This window comes from Giraffa tippelskirchi, chromosome 9 (genome assembly GCF_054371585.1).
Source record: "Giraffa tippelskirchi isolate mGirTip1 chromosome 9, T2T-mGirTip1v1.2.pri, whole genome shotgun sequence".
NCBI classification, from domain to species: domain Eukaryota; kingdom Metazoa; phylum Chordata; class Mammalia; order Artiodactyla; family Giraffidae; genus Giraffa; species Giraffa tippelskirchi.
Window position 1 is genome coordinate 103510313 of NC_137283.1, and position 19579 is coordinate 103529891.

General features: G+C 40.4%; 1 protein-coding gene and 1 long non-coding RNA gene across 16 annotated transcripts in view; one reads left to right on the plus strand and one right to left on the minus strand.

Annotated features, from left to right (window-relative positions):
• Positions 1 to 19579, plus strand: part of HS3ST5 (heparan sulfate-glucosamine 3-sulfotransferase 5) — a 189341-nt gene that overhangs the window by 105512 nt on the left and 64250 nt on the right. The window contains exon 6 of one of the 15 annotated variants that reach the window (XR_014065258.1): positions 10832 to 11713. The exons of the other annotated variants lie outside the window; for them this stretch is intronic. The gene's annotated coding sequence lies outside the window, so the exon portion shown is untranslated. Of the gene's footprint in view, positions 1 to 10831; positions 11714 to 19579 lie in introns of those variants that run through there. 15 annotated transcript variants of the gene reach the window in all.
• On the minus strand, positions 16131 to 18881 carry LOC145521246 (uncharacterized). Its single transcript, XR_014065261.1, has 3 exons — positions 18829 to 18881; positions 18629 to 18728; positions 16131 to 17958 (listed from the first exon to the last, which is right to left on the minus strand). It is a non-coding gene; the product is annotated as an uncharacterized LOC145521246 (long non-coding RNA).

A 19579-nucleotide genomic window follows, 5' to 3' on the forward strand; every position in this document is an offset into this window, starting at 1 on the left:
TCATGAGTGACAAGTGCTTTGAGATTAGTTAAGGGAGAAGAGAGAGCTTAGTAATCTCCCATGTGTTACCTACACAGTTTAAGTCACTACACTGCTCCCTGTGGTCACCATTTTGTATCTCACCTACTTCAAAAAACCTGAAAATTTTTCTCTGTGAATATATTTAGGTGAAGAATCTGTGATAATGAAATAGGAAATGATGAGTGAGGTGGAAGAATAACTTTTACCTAAAAACAGCCCAAAGGCAATGATTCCCTTCAATGGAGCACTTGTCCTATCCCCCCGCTTACCCCCCATAGATAGACAGACTTCTAGGAAAGCCTGACATGGGATTATTCCTTGCATAGAGTTTATAAGGCTAGATCAATTAAATATGGTTATTTTAGCCCTTCTTCTGAGACTTTGAAATAGTTTTGTTATACTGAACACTTTCCTATAATGGCATTTACTAGTCTGTGATTTTACCTATAAGGCAAAAATGATTATCATACTTATTGGTGATATAATTATTCATCTTGACAGTCATGTTTCCAAAAACTGCCATATTTAAATTCAATTTGGCTCACAAATTTTGTGTTTTCCCCACCTACCTTCACAGTCACCACCCCCTCCTTCCTGCCTGCCTTCCTCATCTCCCAGGACACAGGTGCCTGCCACATGACCACATTCAGAGTTTCCTTGTGGAATTCGTTTTTAATGAAAAAGACAAAGAACGAAGGTTGATGGCATTCGTTCTCTGATATTACTTCGTTTTACTAATTCCTTTCATTGGATTGCCAAACCTAAACTCTAGTTCCTGTTTGAACTAGGCCTGTTTGGGCTTTTTAAACCCTAATCGCAATTGTACAGTGTCTATAAAATGACGTTTCCCATGTCCTCTTCTGAGGATTCCATACAAAGTGGGGAAATGGTCCCATTTGAAATAATGATGTTCCGAGTCAAAATGCTTAATACATAAGAACGATGGAGAAAGAAAAGCAGTGCAAGAACAAAAAAGGATAGGGGTCTCATTTGTGAGAGAGAAAAAGAAGAGACAATATTGAAACCGAGAAATACCATGTGTACCACTGACGACCAGATGTAAGCAACGAAGGGAAAAAGTGGGATGAAAAGTGAAGCGGGGAAGTATTCATTTTATTCAGAGTATGTGAGGATCTAAGAATCAATTGAATCCTCGGACAGTCATCAGCATGGTAAGCCTGGGTACAAAGCAGCAGATGAACAGTCATCTTCGAGCACAGAGATGGCAGAGTGTGAGCCACTGAGTACACTGGCTGCCCTGCCAGTGGCCACCCGACACGAGCTAACCAGCAGGAAGGTCAGACTCACCTTCTCTGTCTCACCTTCCGAATATCCTCTGCTGCCTTGTCATATTCCAGCTGAGTTTCATGCATTTGGCGTTGTACATATTGTTAAAATGAAAATTAAAACTGTCAGACTTGGGTGGCTGGGGTACATTTATAATTTATCACCTTCCTTTATAGTTAAAAAGAACAACCAGGGAAACACAGCTTAGCTCTCACTCACAAACTCTCAGCACTGCATGAAGCATGCTTGGGCCTCATAGGACAGATATACTGCACACATTTAGCATATTTATTTCTCCCCTTATGGAACTTTTTCTTATCCTTGGTATACTTAGCTTTAAATATATTCAGAGGCTATAAATATTACATGAAATTTTGAGATCTGAAAAATAACTTTTTCATCACTGATTTACTGATAGGTTGCAAAGCACAAGTTTAGTAACTATATTTACATGATAAAAATGTTCAGTTAATACACTGGGCTGTTTTTAGCCATCCATGGCAGTGCCATGATTACATTTTGATCCTTGAGTGAAAAAGGAGAAAAGGGAAGCATTTAGAATGATCCCAGGTTTCTGTCATCAATTGCTGGTTAAACAGAAATTCGCTGAGGTTGGGGAGTTATGAAGAGATGCTGGTTTTCCAGCAGTAAAGTTGATGCTGCTGCTGCTGCTGCTAAGTCGCTTCAGTCATGTCCAACTCTGTGCGACCCCATAGACGGCAGCCCACCAGGCTCCCCCATCCCTGGGATTCTCCAGGCAAGAATACTGGAGTGGGTTGCCATTTCCTTCTCCAATGCACGAGAGTGAAAAGTGAAAGTGAAGTCGCTCAGTCATGTCTGACTCTTTGCGACCCCATGGATTTCAGCCTACCAGGCTCCTCCATCATGGGATTTTTCCAGGCAAGAGTACTGGAGTGGGGTGCCATTGCCTTCTCCGAAAGTTGAAGAGTACTTTTTAATGAAGGTGTGAAGCCCGATACCCAATTCCTTGTCCTTCTGATATTAGAATCATGTATAGCATGTATTTTCTAAAGCTCATTTTGGTCCTCATGTGAATACAAATAATAGCTACTATTTATTACTTGATTTGCTCACCTTATCTTATTTAATCCTTATAACAACCTTGTGGGTATTTTTCTCGATTTTACAAATGAGAAAATTGAAACAGAGACATTAAATAACTTACTCAAAAACCACACATCCGATAAATGCAAAGAGTTGTCTGGTTCCAAAACCGTTGTCTGCTGCACATTTGTAAAATAGAAGATATGCCATTTTTTTACATGAGTCACACTTCTCCCTGGTGACTCAATCCCAGAGTAGCCCTCTCAAAGCTTCTCTGTCCAAGATGCTCTTCCCTAAGCCCTTGGAGTGATCTGAACTTGCTACTAGTGCCTTGTGTCAGGTGCTCAGCCATGGTGAGAGTGGAGTAGAATCAGTAACATCCAATGCCTTCTAAAGCTTCAGTTTTACAAATGAATCTTAGAACATTGTAACAAGTGAGGGTAGGCAGATCTTAGAGATTTTCTAATTCATCTCAAACATCGCAAATTCTAGCCAGTCACACACCACCTTCATTTCAGCCGATCCATCCATCACTTTTACAATTATTTAATACATCGTTTAAATAAACTCTGTAATATTAAATGCATTTATTATAAAAGGAACTTTTACATCACTATTTGAAATGGAAAACCAGTACACTTTCCATAAATTGAAGTGAACCATAAAAAATACAGACAAAGCAAAGTAATGTTATTAAATCCTAGCCAGATATGGCCAAAATCCTTTGAAACTGATAGCCAGGTTTTTCTTGTGCTGCATAGTTGAAATTGTTTGGGGATATTAAAGACATTGTAGCGTCAAACTGAGACTTTTCTCCTTGAATAAACAGGAGGATTAAAAAAGGAATTAGAGGGAAATAACTCTTACCCCAGGTTGTTCAATGTTATTTAATGTCAAGTCCCTGTGCATGAATTACAGTCATCTCTAGCATAACCAGTAGCTGTATTCATCACTTGGAAAATTCAAGTTTTGTCTATTTCCCACATTTTACCAAAAGAAGAAACCAAGATCCAGAAAGGTAAAATGATTTTCCACTGGCACTTAGTGGATGTTCAGTGAATGCATAAATGAACTATTTGGATATATTTGGGCTTTTGAATCGAATGTGGGTTCTAATTCCGTTGCTACCACTTAATGTCAGTATGATCAAAACCCAGTTAGTCTATTGACGCCCAGCAGTGTTTTTGCTAGTATTACGTATTGCCTCATAAGTTGAAGATACTGCATAAATGGTAGCTAAAGAGCTGGATACAAATTCTGCAACAGTTTCAAGTTCAACAAGCCAAACCTAACATGGAGTTGGAAATCCAAGATGTATTAAATAAGCAATAGGGTATGAATCTTTACATGGATAGAAATCTTGTTGTATTTTTCATTCCAAATTCAACAATTACATCCTACTTTAGTTTATTGGGATTTGTATACTATTGGGATTTTATATAGTATTTTTATATAGTATTGGGATTTTATATGGTATTCTTGGGCTTCCCTGGTGGCTCAGCTGGTAAAGAATCTGCCTGCAATGTGGGAGACCTTGGTTCAATCCCTGGGTTGGGAAAATCCCCTGGAGAAGGGAATGGCTACCCACTGCAGTATTCTGGCCTGGAGAATTCCATGGACTATATAAGTCCATGGGATCGCAAAGAGTCGGACACCACTGAGCGACTTTCACTTTACACTTTAGTTTATTGGGCACCTTTTCTATTTGCCCATCTAGAGTAGATCAAAGATAAATAGGATTACTCATACAGAAGATAAAGTTATCTACAGAGGCCTCCTCTGCCTTCCTTGACCATTTTTTCCCCTTTATCCCCCATGCTATTGGAATGAGTTTTAAAATTCTGAGCTCATCATGGACTCTTCCAACTTCTTTTCCAACTTGCTTCAGTCTCCTCACCCATATTTGCCTGAGACTGGCTGAGATTAAGTGGTTATGATAATGCATCCCAGATGGCCTCACTGTTCAACAGCAAAGCTCAGAGATAGTTGAAAACAAAGCTGAAACAAAGTCTTTGCAGTAAAGATGAAAGAAGAGTGGGGAGAGGATTTGGGCAACAGGGCAGAGATACTCCTCTAAGACAGAAGGATGCTGCTCCTCGCAGAGCACGCTCCCCGCTGCCATCTCTGTGGTGCACACAGCCTGTCTCTCTGGTCCAGGAGTGGAGTCTACAGAAATGTTTCCTTTAAATCAGCTGGTAAAGAATCTGCCTGCAATGCAGGAGACCCCAGTTCAATTCCAGGGTCAGGAATATCCCCTGGAGAGGGGATAGACTACCCACTCCAGCATTCATGGGCTTCTCTAGTGGCTCAGACAATAAAGAATCCACCTGCAATGCAGGAGACCTAGGTTGGGAAGGTCTCCTGAAGGAGGGCATGGCAGCCCACTCCAGTGTTCTTGCCTGGGGAATCCCGACGGACAGAGGAGCCTGGTGGGCTACAGTCCATGGTATCCCAAAGAGTCGGACATGACTGAGCAACTAAGCCCACACTGTACATTTACCAGAAGAGCACTATAGGTGGGTTATGCCCAAAGGCTGTGAAGGGTGGCATTTTCAGTCATTTGATCTCATAAGTTAGCCAAGAAAGAAGTTACAGTACATGTAGTATGCTCAGTCACTCAGTCATGTCCCAACTCTTTGTGACCCCATGGACTATAGTCAGCCAAGCTCCTCTGTCCATGAGATTTTCCTGGCAAGAATTCTGAAGTAGGTTGCTGTTTCCTTTTCCAGGGATCTTCCTGACACAGAGATCACACCCATGTCTCCTGCATTGCCGTGTGAGTTCTTTACCTGTGAGCCACCTGGGAAACCCCCGAGTACATGTAATATGTTCCTAAATGGTTACCTGTTCATTCCAATCCAGTTTCTCCTGACTCTGGCTTCTGTTTTTAAGTTTTGCCTGACTTATCCTAATGTCATGACCTTCTGCCTTCCCCAAAATTCCATCATTTTAAGCAGCAGCAACTCTAACAGTAATTACAGACAAGGTCTTATTAACCCAAATACCTTGCTTCTAACTGTGCCAAGTCACCTTTTTTGGAGAACAAAGGAAATCTGAAAAGTGAATTTGAGAAGAGAATACTCTTTTTAAAGTTCAAATTCAGTAGTTAAAACCAATATACCTCTCACTTCATGAAGTTGATGACTCTCTCATAGCCCCAATACCTAGGAACTACTCTGCATGATAATACTCAGTAAGTACTTGTCAGATGAATGAATGAATGAATGAGTGTACATGTGCACATATAGTGGGCTCAGGAATCAGATGTGGATGTTTATTCTGCTACTTCCACTTACTAGTGGTATGACTTTAGGCAAGGTACCCAGCTCTCTGAGCCTCTATTTTCTCATCTATACAAATGCTACTTTTATTTTTAGGATTAGAGATAATGTATGTAGTATATCTGGCACAGTACCTGGCCTGTAGGAGGAATGTAATAAATGGTAGCTAAATGCATCTGTACTCTGTCCATATTATTTGGGGGTATTAAAGAAGTCCGGGGGTTCTCTAATAGCTCAGTGGGTAAAGAATCTGCCTACAATGCAGGAAATACAGGAGACACGGATTTGATCACTGGGTCAAGAAGATACCCCGGAAGAGGAAATGGCAACCCAGTCTAGTATTCTTGCCTGAAAAATTCCGTGGACAGAGAAGCCTGGCATACTATGGTCTATTGGCTTGCAAAGAGTCAGACACAACTGACTGACTAAGCACATATAAGGAAGCATAAAACTGCTTTTTCCCTCAAAGATCCAGCCATCTTTTTAGTCAGTGTCACCAGTAGGACATAATGCTGGATGCCAAAGGGGACATTAACAGCGAGAAATGGGAAACATGGGAGAAATAAAAGAGGAAGAGAAGAATTGACTATAAAAGATAGACAAAGAATAGAAGCCAAGCAGAGGAGCAGAGTCAGAGTAACGTGATGACAGTACCTGCCTCATTAGGAGCTGGGACAGAAGGACTTACCTCTCTCACCTCTCCTTTCATTAGAGCATCCTCTCAGCCTACAGGAGAGGTAGAGGTTGGAGATTCTGAATGGTCACCTGGAAAAAGTCCTAACATTTCCTGCCAGTGTTTTTACTCTCACTCTTTTGTATGCCCAACTTAATAATGTATTAGTTGCTTACTCTAGCAATTTAGCAGATATTTATGAAGCAATACCAAGTCCAAAACCCAGTTGTTGGCACCTCAGCAATGAGATATTAAACACTTTAGATCTCGAACTACAGCAGATCTTGTCTGTGTATCGTGCATAGGTGTGTATTTCTTTTATCACTTTAACTGAAACAAGTGGCTTTCTCATATGCAATATGATGATTTCCTAGTATCTAAGAGTTAAAACTAGCATACTGTTAACTTTTTTACTTCAAAATTGTGAAGGAGATATGTGAGAATAAAGGGAGAAATGGGAATTGTTTTCACTAAGATATTTCATCAAAATATCTTTCCCAGATAACCTATTCAAGAAGAGATAATTCTCAGGTTTCTACTTGGATACTGCCGTTATCCAAAAAGTCATTGAAATAAGATTGCTACAATACATTATATTGTCATATTCACATACCTATTTAAAAGAAAAAATACTTTGGTGATAGTTCCTCAGTATAATACATTATGTTCTCTAAATGAATAAGATTAAGAAGGCAAAATATCGAAGACTGATGTTCTTTCCAAAAGTAATTCTTCGTAAAAACACCAAGACTTTTGGCACTCCATAAATATCATTTTTATAACTATTATAATTAAAAGAACCAAACTGAAAAAAGATGTTGAGCTCAATATGAAAAACACCCCCATGCTTTCCTCTGAAGGTGTCCAGAATGACTGGAAGTACTAGGATTATGCAAATGAAATGAGGAATTGTCTGCAGTGACCTCTTCTTGAACTAAACAAAGCTTTTAAATTGCCATAAATTTCTTGAATTGTATTCTCAAGTGAGTCAGTGCCAAAACCGTAAAATAAGGGCAGTAGTATATGACAGTAGCCACCAACCAAATAAACTGGCTTCTTCAGGAGAAGCTGAAGGATGTCAAGGTAATGCCTAATTCAGTTTATTATAATAATTGTGTGTGCACGCTCAGTTACTCGGACATGTCCGACTCTTTTACAACCCTGAGAACTGTAGCCCACCAGACTCCTCTGTCCATGGAATTTCCCAGGCAAGAATACCGAAAAGGGTTGTCATTTCCTCCTCCAGGGGATCTTACCAATCCAGGGTTTGAACCCACGTCTCCTGAGTCTCCTGCATTGGCAGGCAGGTTCTTTACCAATACACCACCTGGGAAGCCCTCATTATAACAATACATGTAAACTTTTGTGTAGGAGGTGCTATGAGAGATACAAGGGGAATACAGTGCATTTCCTATCCTTAGAGATTGATAGTCTAATGAGCTAGACAGACAATTATTCTAACAATTGTAAGGCAAAGCAGGATTCATTCATTCATTCAATATGCATCAAGTATCTATTATGTGTCAGTCTGTATTCTAGATGCTGTAAATAAAGCAAAGAACAAATGTCTCTGCCTCGATGGTATAAAGACTGATATGGAGAAAAACAAAGCAGAGAAGGGGGATGCAGTGTTGGCTCAACTGATAAATAAGGTGTCTGGAGGAGTATTCATGAAGAAGGCGGCATTTGAATAAAGACCTAGATGGCTCAGTGGTAAAGAACCCACCTGCCAATGCAGGAGATGCAGGTGACTTGGGTTTGATCCCTGGTTCAGGAAGATCCCTTGGAAAAGAAAATGGTAACCCACTCCAGTATTCTTGCCTGAAGAATTACATGGACAGAGGACCCTGGTGGGCTACATCCATGGGTTTGAAAAGAATTGGACAGGACTTAGCAACTGAGCACACACGAGTGTCCACACATGAAGAAAGTAAAGGGGTAATTCACTGGGAGATCAGGGAAGATCATTCTAGGCAGGGGAAGAGCAGGGCGAAGGAAAGAGTCTGTGAGGAAGGTAGGCAGATGTGTGTAATGCTCAGCATGAGCAACGAGCGGTAGGAGAGGGTGAGAGCAGGTGGGGTGTACCAGCATCTGCCCGACTCTGACAGCCCAGGCTCTGTGGATTATTTGTGTTCCTTACCTCCCTAACAGACCCTGCTGCTTCTTTCTGCCCTTAGCATCCTATCCATTTCTACACTTTTCCCTGTGTGAGAAGGGCTTTGGTCATCCTGTCCCTGACTCTGGGGCACAGTCCCTCTCCACAGCTTACTCATCTATTTTCTTACCTGGCTTAACTTTTCTGATATTTTAAAAAAATCAAATGAATAGATTATCTCTCAGGATAGCATCTGAATCACAATCCAGTCTAGAATCTGCAGTCCCGGGCATATATAAGGAGACACACCTGAAGCCCTGCATAGAAGCAGTGGTTTCCAATATCCCTGACTGCCAGTTAGAGTCACCTGAGGATCTTTTGAAACCTACTGCTCAGTTCCCAGTTAAAGGAGAACCTCTGGAGTGAAGCCCAGGCTGGTATTTCCTCGATAACTCTGCTGTGCTTCCAGGGCCAAGGGCCACTGAGTGGAGCTGCAACAAAGACCTGTTCTCTGCTGACCCTACCTTCCTGCAGGTGTATGCAGAGGACCCTGCCTGCCTGCCTGCCTGGGAAGGACTCCTTCCTGGGCCTCTCCCACTTTTGGGGCCTCCCAAACTGGGCTCCACCCAGACAGCCCTGTATGGGAGAGGGAAAGGGATGGCTAAGTGATCCAGTGTTTGCATACGACCCTTGGGTCAGATCTTGGATCCAGGTCAGCAGTGCAGCCTTGGGCAAGTTACTTAACCTCTCCTGGACTCGGTTCCTTTACTTGTAAACAGATAATAATAATAATACCCACCTGATGTGCTTGTGCTGATTCCATGAAGTCTAAGTGTAAATTTCCTCATGCAGAGCCCAGCACATAGTAGACGGCTGCTATTTGCTGTCAGCCGTGCATGTCAACCCGGCATGTACAGCCTGGCATGTTCCTAGCTTATGGCTTCAAGGTGTGACAGTTTCTTGATTCATTGCATCATCAAACTTGAACTGTTTTTAATTTCTCTCTTCTTGTCTCTTCTCCATGGTGTCCCTCACATCCCCATCTTGTTCCCTCTGCCTGGCGTAGCCTCTCTCTGTCCTTCCTTCAGCCTGCATGATTCATTTGCATCCTTGAGATCCATCTCATGATCATCTCTCTGAAACTCCCTCCACCCCTTGCCAAGCAACTCATTTCCTTGGTGCTCCTGAGACACCCTGTACTATCTCTAGCTCTGTTTTTATCACAGTGTGTTATAACTATGTATGTATGTACCCCCTGCCCCCACTAGAACTGAGCCCCTCAAAGTACTTTATTTATTTTGTTTATTTGGTGCTTAAGACAGTGTCCAGTATATCACAAGTACTCAATATATTTTGAATGACATAATTGCTCTAAAATATATTTTTGGTGGCCTGTTAAGATAGACATTCCTCTCTTCCCACCCTAAAATTTCTGTCATTGGAAATCATTTTCTTGGGTTAAATTACAAAAATACCACCACATGGACAGAAATCTAGTTTAAATGTACCTGTGATTACACAAACACACACACAGATACAGGATAGAACAGAGGATCAAGGACTGTCCTCTGCAGACAAGCCCATCCTCTCCCTTGGCCTCAGTATCTTCAGATGAACAGTGGAGTCCTGGGCTAGAGGGGCTCTCAGGTTCCCTCCACTTCTAAAACCCCAAGAATCTAGGCTCAGAGCTTGGGGAGGTTCAGAGAAGCTGACTCTGAGGGAGGAAGATGGAGGAATGGACAGGTCCATGGAAACCAGATCCAGCATCATAATCTGATGGGCAGAAGACCGAATGGAAAATGATGCAATCTGTGCGATGAATAATCCAGAAGGAGCAGGTCTTGATGCAGGGCCAGAGGGCCCTGGAGGAGGCTCTGAGAAACAGGGAATAAGAAATGGGGATACATAGGAGGAGGAGGAGGCCACTGGGGAGCAAGCACAATGAAAAGGCTCAGGGGAGAGAGATGAAACTGGAAGGTTGGTTGGAGATTCAGTTGACAAAAGCATAATGTGGATAAGAGAACAGTGAAGATGTCACGTACGGTACATCTTATGTCACATAAGGTACATCTAGCCCTGAAAATCTCCCAGAAGAAAGTCAAAAGTCAAGTCCTCCAAATTCAGAGTGGCCTGAAAGGGAGTCTTTGCCTCAGGTGGTGAATGGGACAAGAGCCCAAAGGTCCAGTGGTTAGCCCATCTTTCAGAACTACTACACCCAGCTTTGATTCACAGAAGGCATACACATGTACTTTGGTGCAGGAGCTGTTTAATATTTACTGCACCTGAAACTATTCATAAGTCTGCTTTTCTCCACTGTCCTGGCCAGAACTCTCATTTAAATAGGGCAGGCCACATCCATTGCTTCAAGCTGTGAAAACTGCCCCGTTTCCTGTTGCTCTTGTATTACAGGTGGACAGCATGGAAAAACCTCTGTTTGTGACTACTAGCACATTTTTGGAAAATGCCTGCTCTGCTGGTATTTGGCTGAATTTTGAACAGCTATCTAACTACACTGGCTAGCCAGCTGCTGTGAGAATGAGAGGGTGATCTTTATTCATTTCCACCATTTATATAACATAACAAAATACGGCAAACTGAACAGTAAACCCTATGAATAAATTAGCATCAAAAATTGATATGGATATTTGAAAACAAAATTACACTTGCCAATAAATTTTAATTCGTTGTAGCAGAAAGTGATAAAAAAAAAATGAAGGGTATTTTTCCAAAGTTTTACTGGGAATTCATAAAATCATTCAAATATACTGTTTACAAATCAACTGTCTATACCGTGCCATGCACATTATGGTCACTGCATGGTCCTTATTTTTCTCATTCTCTCTTTAAAGTGAAAGTTGCTCAGTCATGTCTCACTCTTTTCGACACCATGTCCATGGAATTCTCCAGGCCAGAATACTGGAGTGAGGAGCCTTTCCCTTTTCCAGGGGATCTTCCCAACCCAGGCAGGGATCGAACCAGGGCTCCCGCATTGCAGGCGGTTTCTTTACCAGCTGAGCCACAAGGGAAGCCCAAGAATACTGGAGTGGGTAGTCTATCCCTTCTCCAGCACATCTTCCCAGCCGGATTCTTTACCAACTGAACTGTCAGGGAAGCCTCATTCTCTCTTTTGGCAACAAATAGACTGGTGTCTGAGAATGCTTCCCTGAGGATATAAGCTATGAGACTATTGAAAAAGGTGAATCATTCAATAGTCTATAAGATTATTGAAAAAGGCAATAGGAAATTTAAGACATAGGATGCAAAATATTTATAAAATAAAATATAGAAAAATTAAGATGAGGGATAAAACACACTATACAGTAATGGGAAAGGAATTTCCAAATGGAAGCCACACCACAGTCACACACTTGGCATTTAGTGGAAGGGTACACTGGAATATTGAATGCCTACAGGATTCAGGCCAAAGCTGATGGCAAACACTGGTAGGGAACTATAATAGTCAGAAAGAGAAATACAGAGAGAAAGGGGGCAAAAATTTTTCTTATGTATGAAATTTCACTTAAACATGGAATTTATGTATATAATTCATATGTATGTGTATATGTGAATAGAAAGTGAATTGATAAAGGATTTTGGTAGTGATACACGAATCTTAAAATATTCAAGTCTAAAGAGTCAGCTTCCTGAAAGACTTTAAAAGAAATACTATTTCAATTTCAATTTAGCTCCCCCTAGTTTCTAATCCGGAGAAGGCAATGGCACCCCACTCCAGTACTCTTGCCTGGAAAATCCCATGTACAGAGGAGCCTGGTAGGCTACAGTCCATGGGATCGCTAAGAGTCGGACACGACTGAGTGACTTCACTTTCACTTTTCCCTTTCATGCACTGGAGAAGGAAATGGCAATCCACTCCAGTATTCTTGCCTGGAGAATCCCAGGGACGGCAGAGCCTGGTGGGCTGCCGTCTATGGGGTCGCACAGAGTCGGACACGACTGAAGCAACTTAGCAGCAGCAGCAGCAGCAGCAGCAGTTTCTAATCATTATATAAAAACTGTGGTCCCTAAGACGGTTAAGAACATTTTCCCTCCATACAACACGCTCTTTTAAAACTGTCTTTTAAGAGCTGATATATTATTATATATTTTTATAGTTGAAAAATTATTGTCAAAGGAGGGAGACTACATTTTTTTGCTTCCTGAATGTGTAGGGAAAGTAGTTAACTTTTTATAAAGTTTACTTTTGCAACATTTTAAGAACAGAACTTTTATTTGCTACTTTGTTTCCTACTTTTGGAATTCTCTCCTCAAATTCGGTCTACTTTTACTGTCTTTACCTACTTCTCTTTGACAATCTATACAGTAGATATTTGCATTAGATTGCTCCTGAAATGTATGACAATTGGAACATTAAAGTAGTTTCCACTCCATTTCCAAAATTATGCATACAACTTTGATGCATCTGTAGAGTCATACATTCCCTGGTGACATTGCCCAATTTTTCCTGTGAAACATTTGTGTGCTGAGGTAGGTTTTTCTATAGGCTAGCAATTACATAGGTAATTTTAGAAATGCATTTGGAAAATTTGGCCACAATGTGAAATAAACTCTTTTTCCCTTGTGAAATGCTTTTAATAGTAACTAAAAGTTACCTTCCTCTCTCACTTAATAAAACTACCACAGTGTTGTTCAGTAGAACACTTTAGGATGAAGAAAATCTACATAGGTAATATGGGGCTTCTAGTTACATTGAGCACATGAAATGTCCTTAGTTCATCTGAGGAACTGAATTCTTAATTTTAAGCGTTCATGATCATTTTATTTTATTTATTTTTATTGAAGTATAGTTGATTTACAATACGTATTAGTTTCAGGTATACAACATAGTAATTCAATATTTTTATAGATTATATGCCATTTAAAGATATTACAAGATAATGGCTTAATTTCCCTGTACTATAAAATATATCCTTGTTATTTACTTTATACATAGTATTTTGTATCTCTCATATGATCCAGCAATTCCATTGCTGGGGTATATATCCAAAGAAAACTAAAACACTAATTTAAAAAGATGTGTGTGCCTCCAGTGTTAGTAAGAGTGCTATTTACACTAGGCAAGATATGGAGGCAACCTAAACATCCATCAACAGATGAATAAACAAAGAAGATGTGGTGTACATATGCAATTGAATATTACTCAGCCTTAAAAATAATGAAATTCTGTCATTTGTGACAGTGTGAATGGACCTAGGGACTATTATGCTTAGTGAAATAAGTCAGACAGAGAACGACAAATACTCTATGTTATTCCTTACAAGTGGAACCTAAAAAATAAAACGAATGTATATAACAAAACAGATACAGATTACATGTAGAAAACAAACTAGTGGTTAGCAATGGGAAGAGGGAAGGAGGGAGGGACAAAATACAGGAAGAGAATTAAAAGATCGTGATTACTTTAAATTTAAATAGCCATGTGTGATCAGTGGCTACTCTATTAATAGCACAGAACAAATAGGTGTGGATTGTTTCCTATATACATTTTTCCACTGAGAACTAATCTTTGTGCACCTCAACTTTCTCATTAGCAAAATGAGAGTGTTGACCATGTGATTTCTAAATGTTCTTTGCAGCTCAAACTTGTCTGACTCTCTATCCTAAAACATCACATTCTTTACACCCAGCTTTAATTCTATAATAGCCTAAATTTCAAATATAATACTGTAAACCTTTAGTAGCATCAGTGAAAATGACCCTGTACACTTGAATTTCGCACAGAATCTTTGCTAATCAATCACTGTTATCACAACCACTTTTTACACAGATCACAGAAAATTTTTTTTTCCTAGAACTGCCTTTGCACAATTGCAACTACATCAAAAGCCAACACTGGTGAAACATCCTCCTGTGAGGCTCACCTAACTCTCCCACATCCCTTCGCTCCCCGCCAGAGACCTTCTTTTTCAGTGACATCATTGATCCCTACAATAGCAATTATAACACTTCTCCCTCTGCTAGATGCTAAGATTCTTGTTGCAGGGGGCTTGTCTCAAATGTCTACATCTGCAGCTCCTGGAGGACTGCCTTGCCAGTAATGAGACCAATATACCAATGATGATAGTTAACATTTACCAGGAGCTTGCTGTGTTCGGACATTGTACTAAGGGATTTATATTCTCATTTGCCCTCACAAAATCTACGCAGTAAATACTGTTACAATCTCAGTTTAATAAATGTATGATAAATGAACAAAGAATCAAGTCAGAAACTTGGCTTTTTCTTTTCCTGGAGTTGGCCTTGCTCATTATAGACAAAAAGAATTTCTCAACAGCCTTTTCTACAATGACAAGGTCTTAGCAGCAGTTTTTCTTCATTGCAGAATGTAATGTGAGTACCTAATATTTGTAGCAACCAGGGGTTGAAAGAGCAATGCTTGGGAGCTATAAAGTGCCCAGATTCGCTCACTAACATTCACATCGGACTGGAGCTAATTGCTTACTCTATTTTCCTGCACTTTTTACTCTCCAGCAGTTGTATTAATCACTCAGGGTGCTGCTACAGTCTTGGTTTGGTACTTTTCAGTTAAATGGTGTGATAAAAATACAAGTTTGTGATCTACAGGTTTGTTTCTTGTTATTGTTTAATCTCCTGGCAGTTTAGTGTATTGACTATGGAGCAGTTTTTATTTTTTCGTGAAAACCTATATTTGGAGCACAGGCATAATTGGCTTCTCTTTAAGATTCCCCCTACTGGAGTGCAAGCTCCATGAGGGCAGGGATCTGGTCTGGCTTGTTCATCTCTCCATGTATCTGGAGCCCTTGGAATAGTGCCTGACATAATATAAGCACTTGGTCACCATTTATTAGATGAATGATAACCAAAATTTAAAGTATTCACAGGGTTGCACTATGTTCCTCTATCCCATTTTGTGGAGGAGAGGGGTTACAATTTTGCCCCCTTTGAAAAATATTTGCTATCTGTATATAATACTAATAAACATGGAATAAAAAGGCATGCACATAAAACTTGATGTATTTTTTAAATTCTTAAAATATTATTTAGCTATATTTAGCTATATTAAGATGTGATTAAAGAATATTTCCAGTGCTCAACCTGGAGTGGCGGGGGATGTGGTATCAGAATCATCTAGGAGAGCTATTCAATGCTACAGAGGCTCAAATACATCAAATTAGTGAATATAACAAAAAAGAAGCAGAGTCACAGATATAGAGAACAAACTGTAGTGGTTACCAGTGGGGAGAGGGCAGGAGGGAGGGACAAGGGGTGTGTGTGTGTGTGTATGTGTGTGTTCAATTGCTCAGTCATGTCTGACTCTTTGCAACCCCATGGACTGTAGCGCTCCAGACTCCTCCATCCATGGGATTCTCCAGGCAAGAATACTGGAGTGGGTTGCCACCTCTTCCTCCAGGAGATCTTCCTGACCCAGAGATTGAACCCATGTCTCTTGCATCTCCTACATTGGCAGGTGGATTCTTCACCACTAGCATCATCTGGGAGGATGGCATGGGTGTGACAGTAGTGGGCAATTAAGAGGTGTAAACTATTGTGGATAAAATAAGCTACAAGGAGATATTGTAAAACACAGGGAATATAGCCAATATTTTATAACTATAAATCTAAAAATTTATTTTCTCGTAGAGAATCCTAGGTAACCTTTTTTCTTTGAAATCAGCTTTATTTGTGTCTTGGTCAAGGTGCTCTAGAGAAACAGAGCCAATAGGTGGTAGGTGTATAGAGAGAGAAATTTATTTTAAGGAATTGGCTCACACAGTTGTGGGGGCTAGCAAGTTGAAGTCTCCAGGGCAGGCTGGAGCTTGCAGAAGAACAGATGTTTCAGTCTTGAGTCAAAATGCAATCTGGAGGCAAAATTCCTTCCTCTTCTAGGAACTTCAGTCTTTTCTCTTCAGGCATTCAACTGACTGCATGAGGCCCACCACATTATTGGGCAACTTGCTTTACTCGAAGTCTGCTAATTTGAATGTTAATCACATCTAAGAAAATAGCTTCACAACATCATCTAGACTGATGTTTGAATGAACTGTGCCATAGCCTATTCAGTTCATTTCAGTCGCTTAGTCATGCCTGACTCTTTGTGACCCCATGGACTGCAACATGCCAGGATTCCCTGTCCATCACCAGCTCCTGAAGCTTGCTCAAACTCATGTCCATCGAGTCAGTGATGCCATCTGACCATCTCATCCTCTGTCATCCCCTTCTCCTCCTGCCTTCAATCTTTCCCACCATCAGGGTCTTTTCAGATGAGTCAGTTCTTCCCATCAGGTGGCCAGAGTATTAGAGTATCAACTTCAGCATCAGCCTTTCCAATGAATATTCAGAACTGATTTCCTTTAGGATTGACTGGTTGGGTCTCCTTGCAGTCGAAGGGACTCTCAAGAGTCTTCTCCAATACCACAGTTCAGAAGCATCGATTCTTCAGCACTCAGCTTTCTTTATAGTCCAACTCTCACATCCATACATGACTACTGGAAAAACCATAGCTTTGACTATACAGACCTTTGTTGGCAAAGTAATGTCTCTGCTCTTTAATATGCTGTCTAAGTTTGCAGTAGCTTTTTTCCCAAGGAGCAAGCATCTTTTAATTTCATGGCTGCAGTCACCATCTGCAGTGATTTTGGAGCTCAAGAAAATAAAGTCTGTCACTGTTTCCATTGTTTCCCCATCTATTTACCATGAAGTGATGGGACCACGTGCCATGATCTTAGTTTTTTGAATGTTGAGTTTTAAGGCAAGTTTTTCACTCCTCTCTTTCACTTTCATCAAGAGGCTCTTTAGTTCTTTGTTTTCTGCCATAAGAGTGGTGTCATCTGCATATCTGAGGTTATTGATATTTCTCCCAGCAATCTTGATTCCAGCTTGTGCTTCATCCAGCCCAGTGTTTCGCATGATATACTCTGCATATAAGTTAAATAAGCAGAGTGACAATATTCAGCCTTGACATACTCCTTTCCCTATTTGGAACCAGTCTGTTGTTCCATGTCCAGTTCTAACTGTTGCTTCTTGACCTGCATATATATTTCTCAAGAGGCAGGTAAGGTGGTCTGGTATTCCCATCTCTTTAAGAATTTACCATCTGGCACAATAAAGGATAGAAATTTTATGGACCTAACAGAAGCAGAAGATATTAAGAAGTGGCAAGAATACACAGAAGAACAATACGAAAAAGATCTTCATGACCCAGATAACAACGATGGTGTGATCACTCACCTAAAGCCAGACATCCTGGAATGTGAAGTCAAGTGGGCCTTAGGAAACATCACACGAACAAAGCTCAGTGGAGGTGATGGAATTCCAGTTGAGCTATTTCAAATCCTAAAAGAAGATGCTGTGAATATGCCAGCAAATTTGGAAAACTCAACAGTAGCCACAGGACTGGAAAAGGTCAGTTTTCATTCCAATCCCAAAGAAAGACAATGTGAAAGAATGTTCAAACTTCCACACAATTGCACTCATCTCACATGCTAGAAAAGTAATGCTCAAAATTCTCCAAGCCAGCCTTCAACAGTATATGAACCGTGAACTTCCAGATGTTCAAGCTGTATTTAGAAAAGACAGAGGAACCAGAGATCAAATTGCTAACATCCGTTCAATCATCAAAAAAGCAAGAGAGTTCCAAAAAAACATCTACTTCTGCTTTATTGACTATGCCAAAGCCTTTGACTGTCTGTTTAAGTTGACACATAAAATTAATAACAATGAAATACAATTTACATATAATAAAATGAACCCACATTAAGTATACAGAGTTTTGAAAATGTTTCATTTCGGTATCTACTACCTCATTCAGGATAAAGCACATTTCCTTCACCCCAGAAAGCCATCTCCTGTGTTTTTGCAACCATTAATCTGTTTCTGTCACTATGTATCAGTTTTGTCTATTCTAGAATTTTCCATAAATTGAGTTATATAATATGTACCATTTGTGCCTGGCTTCTTTTTGTTTTTTACTATGATATTTAAAATACACATAACATAAAATTTACCATTCTCAGTACTTTTAATTGTACAGTTTTGTGGCATTAGGTACATTCACATTATTGTACAGTCATCAATCCACCTCTAGAACTTTCTCATCTTTCCCAGCTAAAACTCTGTACCCATTAAACACTAACTCCTCATTCTCCCCTCATCCTAGTCCCTGGAAGCTGCCATTCTACTTTCTGTTTCTGTAAATTTAGGTGCTACATATAAATGGAATCTTGGTACCTCCTGTAAGTAGAATCATATATTTGTCATGTGACTGGCTTATTTGACTTATCATAATGTCCTCTAGGCTTCCCAGGTGGTGCAGTGGTAAAGAATCCACCTGCCAATGAAGGAGACATAAGAGACGAGACAAGGGTTCAATCCGTGAGTCAGGAAGATCCCCTGGAGAAGGAAATGGCAGCCCATTCCAGTATTCTTGCCTGGAAAATTCCATGGACAGAGGAGCCTGGCGGGCTACAGTCCATGAGGTCACAAAGAGTCCGACACAACTGAGTACCCACACGCACACATGCACATAAACACACAATGTCCTCTAGGTTCAGCCACATAATGTGTCAGGATATCCTTCCCTTTTATGACTGAATGATAATTTATTGTATTGCAGTTTGTTATCCATTCATCTGCCTGTGTACACTTGTGTGCCTGGCTTTTTTCACTTAGCATATTGCTATGAGAATCACCCACTTAGTTGCTTATATCATAGTTGTTTCCCAATAATTTTGATGGTTTTCAAATTCTGCGAACCAAATAAATGCTAGAATCAACCTTTCTTACATCCATTCTTTTTTCTCTCTGGTTTATTGTTAGCCAGCCAGATTAGTGTGTGCCTCCTGATGGTAAGACATTTCTGTCACTCTCAGGACATGCTCCTTGCCAAGGACAAGGAACGGACTGTGGTAATAATTTACAATGTATAGCACTGATCATCGACAGCACTTATTTTCATGCCTTGTGTCAGATAGTCCTCTTAATAACCCTGTGATTTATCATTATCCTTACCTTACCGAAGAGAAAGACTGAGCCATGAAGGATTAAGTAGCGATGTGTCCAAGGTTGGCAAGTGGCAGAACTGTCATTTGCACCCAGTTCTTCTGACCTGGGTTCAGTGCTCACTGCTGCCTCTCTGTTTATTTGAAGGTAGCGCAAGGAAGCCTCATGACAAATGTTAAC